Source organism: Martes martes, assembly GCF_963455335.1.
Source record: "Martes martes genome assembly, chromosome: 2".
Lineage (NCBI taxonomy): Eukaryota > Metazoa > Chordata > Mammalia > Carnivora > Mustelidae > Martes > Martes martes.
Genome location: NC_137889.1, coordinates 119,634,598 through 119,643,798, shown reverse-complemented (window position 1 = coordinate 119,643,798; position 9,201 = coordinate 119,634,598).

The following is a 9,201-nucleotide window of genomic DNA, read 5'->3' as shown; positions in this document are numbered from 1 at the left end:
TTCAATTAGTTCCCTTTCCTTTTTTTGGCTTGCCAAAGGCTTCCCTTGAAATCACCCGGATTTGCCGTGTCAGATTGCTGTTCTGAGATTGCTGCTTGATTACTTTGCCCTTGCTTTTCTCCACTTTGCTGGAATTTCCACCATTCTTTTCTACTTTCACTATTATTTTATTATAATTTTAACATTGCAGTATCTGCCTTTTATTGGAGTTAATTCAAAGATGTATAACCTATCTCCACCCACATCTACATACCATCACAAAATATATTTACTTCACAATCTCATATTTTAGTAAGAACCTTTTGAAACACCCAAGGGACCTTGGCTTCATGTTTTCAGGAGGAAAAAGTTTTTGAAGTTTGAAAAGAGGTTCAGATTGTACATTCTACTCTTTTAAAAAGAATCAATTTGAATCAGCATATTAACCTGGATTATCTGTTTACATATAACCTGGTTTGCAACAAAATATTTGAATACACACCTTTTCCCCCCATCTTTATTGGGCATCTGTTGCTTTGTCTGACCAGCATTCTTCTATTTTTTGGAGAAATGCCCTTTCCTGATCCCATATTATTTTGGTGCTAATGGTAATAGCAGGCAGGGTATGACCAAGCCCTACTGATCATGGAAATCCCTCTCTCTCTCCTCATTGCCTGTTCACCCAGGCAGGGCTAAACAGAATCACTTCATCAGTCTTGGCATGTGAACTCTGGGAGAGAGTAGGTCTTTCCTTCTCTAAGAGTGTGAACTCTAAGGACAAGGCAAGTCTGGAACTGTTAGGGGCCATCTTGCCACCACATAAAGAATGTGTTTGAAAATGAAGTCAGACAGAGGCCAGTAAACTGAGAAATAAGGGGGAGAAGGGGAGTCCTTATATAGTAATAGTTTGGACCAGTTCTTGGACTTCCTAGTTGTTGAACCACTACATTTGAACTGCTCTCTGGGTAAGTGTATCCAGAAGAATCCTAACTAAATACACTTCTACTAGATTATAAAGATCCATGTCTTACTAACCTTAGAGCACCTGCTGAATCTGGTAGTGTACTTTGTGAGTAAATGGATGAATGGTCTGTTACAGCACTTCTGGTGAAATAAATTAACAAGTGGATGAATAAATGAACAAATGGAATCTTACAATTTTATTTACCATATAGTATGTCTGCCGTACAATTTGTCTCTGTAGAAATTGGTTTTCTAGAAATTATTCTGGAAGAAAATAATGCAAAATGTTAGGGTGGTTATCTCTGGGTGGTGGGATTCTGGGATTTTTTTTTCCTTTTTGAACTTTCTTATTTATGAATTTCCCAAATCTTCCATAAGGCATATGAATAGCTTTTATCATCAGTAAAAGTAAAAATAAGAATGTGTTTTCCTTTTCTTGTTCTGACACATTTATTTATTTAAAGAGATTTTGGCTTTCAACTACATTTTAACAAAGACATTTGTTTTGTTGTTTTTCAAGACTCAAACTGGAAACTACATAGTTAATATGTGGAAAGATTTTGTGCATTGACAACTGCTGTGGTCTGAATGTTTGTGTTCCCCTGCAAATTCATATGTTGAAGTTCTAACCCCCAAAAGTGATCATGTTAGGAGGAAGGGGTCTTTGTAGGTGGAGGATGGAACCCTCACGAGTGGAATTAGCACTCTTATAAAAGAGATTTCACAGAGCTCCCTGACCCCTTCCACCGCATGAAGATACCATAAGAAGTTGGTGACTCAGAGCCCTCACCCAATCATGCCAGGACCCTGATTTCAGTCTTCCAGCCTCCAGAGCGATGAGAACCAAATTTCTTTTGTTTTAAGCCACCCAGTCTGTGGTATTTTGGTTAGAGCAGCCTAAACAGACTAAGAAAAAAAGATTAAACACTAATAAGTCACATGTAGTGTGTATTTCCCTTCCATATTTTTCTTCCATATTATAAGTTTAAAAACCCTAGATTATCAAGTTCATCTCTGGTTTCTATGGAATAGTTAAAAGAGCTTCCTTTTCTTTTTTATCATTTGTTATGATCAAATATCTATATATGATTTCATATTATTAAGCTTTTTCTGTATGTTTAAAGGAATAAAAATTATTATTTTCAGCTTACAACAAAATGAGGGGTGAAGAAAAGCAGGGGCCATTTTGATTTACACTGCTTTCAGATAGTTGTAACATGTGGGTAGTCCTGGACACAAAGAAAATTAGGTACATTCTCGGGTTCCACCCTAGACTTCCTGAATCAGAAACTCTGCAAAAGGGGCCCTACCATCTGTGTCTAAAAAACTCCTCCAGATGATTTTTGTACACACTAAAGTTAGAGAAGCTATGATCTAAATTTATTGGAGAAAGAGATATACCTGGTCTTGTCTGTAGCTCTGGGATTTCCAGTCTGTTTTATGCAAAATGTGCTTGCAGATGTCATCCACTCCCCTTCACAGGGTACACTGCTGAGGGCTTACTGATTTCTGGAGGAAAGTGGAGGTAGAAAAGGAATTACATATCTCCTAATATGTGCTAGACAGTGTGATTGGTGCCAGCAAAGTTGCGCTTCCATACAATGATTTCCAACTTGCTCTTCACTGATTTTACAGAAGGAGAACTTTTCAATTACAATCTAAACCTGAGCTGTATCTCAACGCATGGATTTTTATTATTTTATTTTATTTTTTTAGCAGCATAGATTTTTAAAAGTTAATAGACACATGTTTAAGAGCACAGCAAAATTGAGTGGAAAATACAGAGTTCCTATATACCCTTCTTCCCCAACCCCACTACATACATGCAGCTTTCCCCACCATCAACATCCCCAATCAGTATGTTGTACATTTATTACGATTGAGGAACCAACATGGACATATCATTATCACCCAAGGTCCATAGTGTAGGGTTTACTCTCAGTGGTGCACTGTGGGTTTGGCCAGATGTATAATGACATATATTTGCTATTAGTTATACAAAATAGTTTCACTGCCCTAAAAATCACCTGTGCTCCACCTGTTCATCCCTCCCTCTCCCCAGCCAGTGGCAACCACTAATCCTTTCACTGCCTCTGCAGTTTTGCCTTTTCCAGAATGTTGTATAGTTGGAATTAAAAAGTATGTTGCCTTTTCAGATTGGCTTCTTTGACTTAGCAATATGCATTTAAGGTTCTTCCATGTCTTTTTGTGGCTTGATAACTCATTTTATCACTGAGTAATATTCCATTGTATGGATGTACCATAATTTCTCTATGCATTCACTTAGTGCACATCTTGGTTGCTTCCGAGTTTTGATAATTATGAAGAAAGCTGCTGTAAACATTCACATGAAGATTTTTGTGTGGACATCCATTTTTCAACTCATTTGGATAAATACCAAAGCACACAATTGCTGGATCATATGGTAAGAATATGTTCAGGATTATAAGAAACCTGTCAGACTGTATTCCAGAGTGGCTGTACCATTTTGCATTCCAACCAACAATGAATGAAAGATCTTGTTGCTCTACATCTGTACCATTTGCTGTTGTCAGTGTTTGGTATTTTGACCATTCTAATCAGTGTATGGTGGTATCTTGTTACTTTAATTTGTGATTCCTTAATGGCATATGATATTAATGTATGTTGAGTAAATATATATGCTTGTCATTTACAAATCTTTGAAGAGGTGTCCAGATCATTTCCCTTTTTAAATCGAGTTGTATATTTTCTTATTCTTGAGTTTTGAGAGTTCTTTCTAAAAAAATTTTTTAAAGAATTCTTTGTGTATTTTGGGTTGTTGGGTTTGGCCAGCAAATCCCGAGAAGGCAAACAAAAAGCTTACTCCACACACCTTATTAGGAGAAAGGAGAGGGCATGGAGACCAGACGTTCTAGTGGTAAAAGGTCCCAAGCCAGCTCTGCCTCCACTTTTATTATGAACATGATCATTACATCAAGGAAATAAAACAAGAAGTGTGAAGCTTTAATAATCAAGACAGTAACATAAGTAGTATCGTGTGATTAGAACAAGCTATACTCGTGTCACCTGTGCAGGCAAGGAGTACATGACCACCAAAGATAAATGGTTTTTGTAAGTGTTTACTCCCTGCATGAGTGCATTGAGCCATGACAAGGATCCAGCTGTTTTCAGCCCAGAAACCTCAAAAGAGGCCCAGTTTTCCAGACACTCCTTCTTTGCTTTTCAATTAGTGTCACCCAGGGAGGCATATATTTATTAAATCTTATCTAGCCAGACCTTACGAATTTCCACATTGGATGATAAATATGTGTTTTGCACTGTTTTCTCTCAGTCTGTGGCTTGTCTTCTCATTCTATTGACAATGTCTTTCACGTAACAGAAGTTTTTGGGGTTTTTTAAAGATTTTATTTTATTTATTTGACAGAGAGAAATCACAAGTAGGCAGAGAGGCAGGCAGGGGGAGGGGGGGAAGCAGGCTCCCCGCCAAGCAGAGAGCCTAATGCAGGGCTTAGTCCCAGGACCCTGAGATCATAACCTGAGCCGAAGGCAGAGGCTTAACCCATCGAGTCACCCAGATGCCCCCACATAACAGAAGTTTTAATTCTAATGAAGTCTAACTTGTCAATGTTTCTTTTTTGGATTATGTCTTTGGCATCTTATCTAAAGAGTCATCATCTCCAAACCCAAGGTCATCTAGATTATCTCGTGTGTTCTTAAGTGTTGTCTACTTTTTCCATTAGAGCCCTTAGCATAGTAATTATAGTTATTTTAAATTCCTGGTCTAATCATTCCAACGTTCTTGCCATATCTGAGACTGGTTCTGATGTTTGCTTTGTCTCTTCAAACTATATTTTTGTCTGTTAGTTGCCATGTAACTTATTGTTGAAAACCATATATCATGTACTGGATTAAAGGAACTGGAATACATAGCCCCTTAATGTTTGGTGGTAAGGGGAAGGGGAAGCATTCTATAGTCCTATGATTTGGTCTCAGTCTTTCAGTGAGCCTGGGCCCCCAGGCTGTGACATTTAACAACTGGTTCTCAGTTTCCCACCCCACATCTTTAGGTAAGAAAGGAAAATGAGTGGGGAATGGAGTTGGGTCCTTCTTTTCTCCCAGGTCTGTTGGGCTCTGGTAAAACCCCGGTCTCTTGGGCTCTGATGACATAGCTTCTCTTAAGGACAGTCCTTATTAAGAATAACAGAATGTTCTGGCCCTATGTCAAAATGGCTACTGTTCCCCTCCCCTTGCCAGAAGCATGAGAAGACTTCCCCCCCACCCCCAATTTTCACTATGAGAGCCTGGTAGGGCTTCTGGAGGTAAAACACACAAAAGAGTGGGAGTCATCCTAGAGTGACCCCCAACTGGAGTTTTTAGCTCTCAAATTTATCTGCATTGAACTCCAGCAATTAGTTCATTACAGCTTAGGTGTTCAACCACAGAGGTTCCTGAAGAGGTTTCTGTATGTGAGTTTCTGTTCTGGTAAGTTGTGGTTCTCCGTATCTGCCTGTCTGTCTCTCCAGGTTTTGTGGCAGTGGTTTGTTCTGTGACCTCACTTCTATGACAGATCTAAGAAAATTTGTTATTTTTAGTTTGTTCAGCTTTTTTCTTTTCATGTGGACAGGAATGACCATTTCCAAGATGACTGTGTGCTAAACCAGAAACTGGAAGTCACATGAAGTCAAAACTTTAAAAAATTCTTTTATTTAACAAAGATGCATATAACACTATGTGCCAGGTCTTGATTTAAGCACTTATAAATATTAATCCTAATAACTATCCTATGAGGTAGGTTAAATTATTATCTCTGTTTCACAGATGGAGAAACCCAAGACACAGAGATTAAGTGATTTGCCTAGGGTGACACAGCTAGTAAATCATAAAACCAGGACTCATTTGCAGGCAGTCTGTCTCAAGAGACTATTTATAAACACTACCCGTGCTGCTGCTTATAAATGGGAATCCATTTCTGTGCCAAGTGTATGATCTTCATCCTAACACTAAGTCAAATTATTTTCTTTCCCTGTGAGGATCTGAACTTTCCTCTTTCAATTATATTGACAGCTACAGTTGACCCTTGAATAACATGGGTTTGAACTGTATGGTTCCACTTTTATGTGATTTTTTCTGATAAATGTAATACAGTACTATAAATGTGTTTTCCTAATGTTTTCTTATCTCTAGCTTATTTTGTTGTAAGAATACAGTATATCATGCACATAACATATAAAATATGTTTAATTGATTATGTTATCAGTAAGGTTTCTGGTTATCAGTAAGCTGTTAGTAGTTAAGGGGGCGCCTGGGTAGCTCAGTCAGTTGGGCATCTACCTTCAGCTCTGGTCATGATCTAGCGGTCCTGAGATGGAGCCCTGCATCGGGCTTCCTGCTGGGCAGGGAGCCTGCTTCTCTCTCTCGCCCACCCCAACCCTGCTCATGTTCTCTCTCTTGCACTCTCTCTCTCAAATAAATGGGTAAAGTTTAAGAAAAAAAAAAGGAAGCTATTAGTAGTTAAGTTTTGGGAGGGAGTCAAAAGTTACACTCAGATTTTTAACACTGGGGGGGGGGGCAGTGCCCCTAACCCCTACATTGTTCAAAGGTTAACCGTACTTAGAGAAGAAAGCTACTATTAAATTACCCAAACTCAATTTCTTGTGCTTAGACTCGACATGCAATTAGATGTACAACCATGAAGTAGGGCTCATTAATGCAAAGAGACATGATGAGAGCCAACTATAATCCCAAAGCTTGCATACAGACAAAAGTAAGATTGTAATTTAGCTTTTATTAATAAGCAATAAGAGAACTTCTATGTGCAAAAGTGGTGTTGTTTCTTGATGGAGAGACTCTTACAGAATATGTCACTTGTACAACCTTTAGCTCTAAACCCAATGGATGCTATCCCTATATCATCGATCAACTCCTTATTCAAATTAATGACTTAAAAGGAAAAATTTCTACTTTACTCTTGTTCTCACTTTGTTTACCTCTTCCTAAAGTTGCCCAGGAAGGAAGGCTTAGATTGTTTCAGAAGCAGCAGTGTCAGCAGAAGTGGGAGAATACCAGATGATGGTGACATCAAGAGGTAATAGCCGAAAGCCAAAGCGAGAAGGTGGTTTCATGTTGGCATGTCTCTTTAACAAGCAATAAAGTAGGACTGCCTGGGTGGCTCACTCCGTTAAATGTCCTACTTGTCCTACTTCATCTCAGGTCATTGTCTCCTGTTCATCAGGTAGTCTGTTTTTCCCTCTTCCTCTGCCCCTCACCCCTCTGGTACTCTCTTTCTCTCTCCCTCTCTCTCAAATAAATAAATAAAATCTTTAAAAAATAAGCAATGAAGTATTATTTTGAAATAGTACTTCAATGATAGGCAGCCTCAAAGATGGTCCCCAGTGATCCCCACCTCCTGGTATTCAGGGCCTGCGTAGTTCTCTCTCTTTAAGAGACTTGCCTCAAATCAGTAGACTCCCTCAACATTGAGAGGGTGATACTTTTGTGATTAGATCACAAGAGAATGTAACTTTCATCTCCCTAGCGGTTTTACTCCTTTGTTGGCTGTGATGATGCGTGTTTCTATCTTGGAGGGTGGGGGTCCCACATGGCAAAGAAGTAAGGATATCCTCCAACCAACAGCCATATAGGTATTGAGGCCCACAATCCACAGCCCAAATGGAGTTAAATACTTGCAATGATCACGTAAGTGAGCTTGGAAAAAGATCCTTCCCACGTTGAGCTTTCAGATTAAGACCCCAGCTCTAGCTTCCATCTCCATAGCGGCCTTAAGCAGACCCAACTGAGATGTGCCTGGATTCCTGACTCAGAAACTAGGATAAATAAACATTTATTGTTTAAGCTGCTAAGTAGCAATAGACAGCTAATGCAATTTTCTAGCACAAACTCTTAGGTGAGCATTACTTCTGGATTTCATATTTCCACTGACCTATTCTCAACTTGTTGATAGTGCGAAGAAAATCTATATTTAACATTTTTTACATCTTCTGAGTTTATCAAAATGTTGCTAAAATATTTTGTGAAGGAATTTGTGGCACATAAATGCTAATTCTTTATCACTGAAGTGTGCTTTCTTTAGTGACCAGGAAATTTTTGATGATCTTTAAGAGGTTAATTGAAAGGAAAGTATGGTTTATATCTCAAAAATCTTGTTATAGTTAAGTATTACTAGATTAGAACTGTAATTTTTATCTCTGGCAATATAAAATGTATGGGAGAATGATTTCTAATGTTCAGATAGAAAAGTCTTGTCTGATTTTTCTCTTACTTAAAACAAAAAACTGAGCCTGAACATGTAGTTTGTTTTGTTTGTTTGTCAATGTTTGCCAATGACAAGAAATAATCCATTCAGTAATGGATTTTTTTTTATCTGATCCAACAATGTTATCTGAAAAGGTAAATGCATGTTGGAATCTCTGTGATGAGTACATATCTATAAAAAGAAATACCAGTATCTGTTTATAAACAGGGACTGGAAAGGAAAGCTGAAATGTGTATTATGTCTGATGGTGGCATTTTCCTTTAATTTTCATTTCTGATACTGCTAATAAAAATCAGATTGTATAGCAAATAAGAACCTGAAAGAATTCAGTCATTTATATACATATTTTTTGTGAGCATGCTATGTGCCAGGCTCTACTCCAAGTGCTGGAATCATGTAGTGAAAAAAATAGACAAAGTCCCTTGGAGCTTGTGTTATAGAGACAAGTGGACAGTAAAATCATCAACAAACAAGCAAATGAATAATGCCTGATAATAGACAAGCAATACAAAGAACAGTAAAACCAGTTTGGGGTGAGAGAGAGTGGCAGATAACGTAATCAGGAAGGAGCCTCTCTGATGAGTAGCCATTCAAGGAAATCTGGAAATGTGAGGAATGAATTATTAAGTGGACTTTGGTATTCCAAATGACGAAATAGGCTGTAAGAGGGGCTGCTGGAAACAAGTAAATGATTTCTTTGAGGTTCTGAGGCATGTACCATACACAGCTGGACATAGTTTTATGAAAGGGGATTTTAAAAGCTAGGCTCCAGAGCCAACCTCTGAGCTTAAATTCCAACTCTGTAACTTATTAGCTGGGTGACCTTGGGCAAGTTATAAACCTCTGTTAAAAAAAAAAAATGAGGCTAATAATCACACCCTCATAAAGTGGTCATGAGGATGAGGGTTAAATAACCTGTGAAAAGTACCTAGAACAGGCCTCAGCCCGTATTTAGCAATAATAAACATTAGCTACTTTTTAAAAAAGATTTTATTTATTTGACA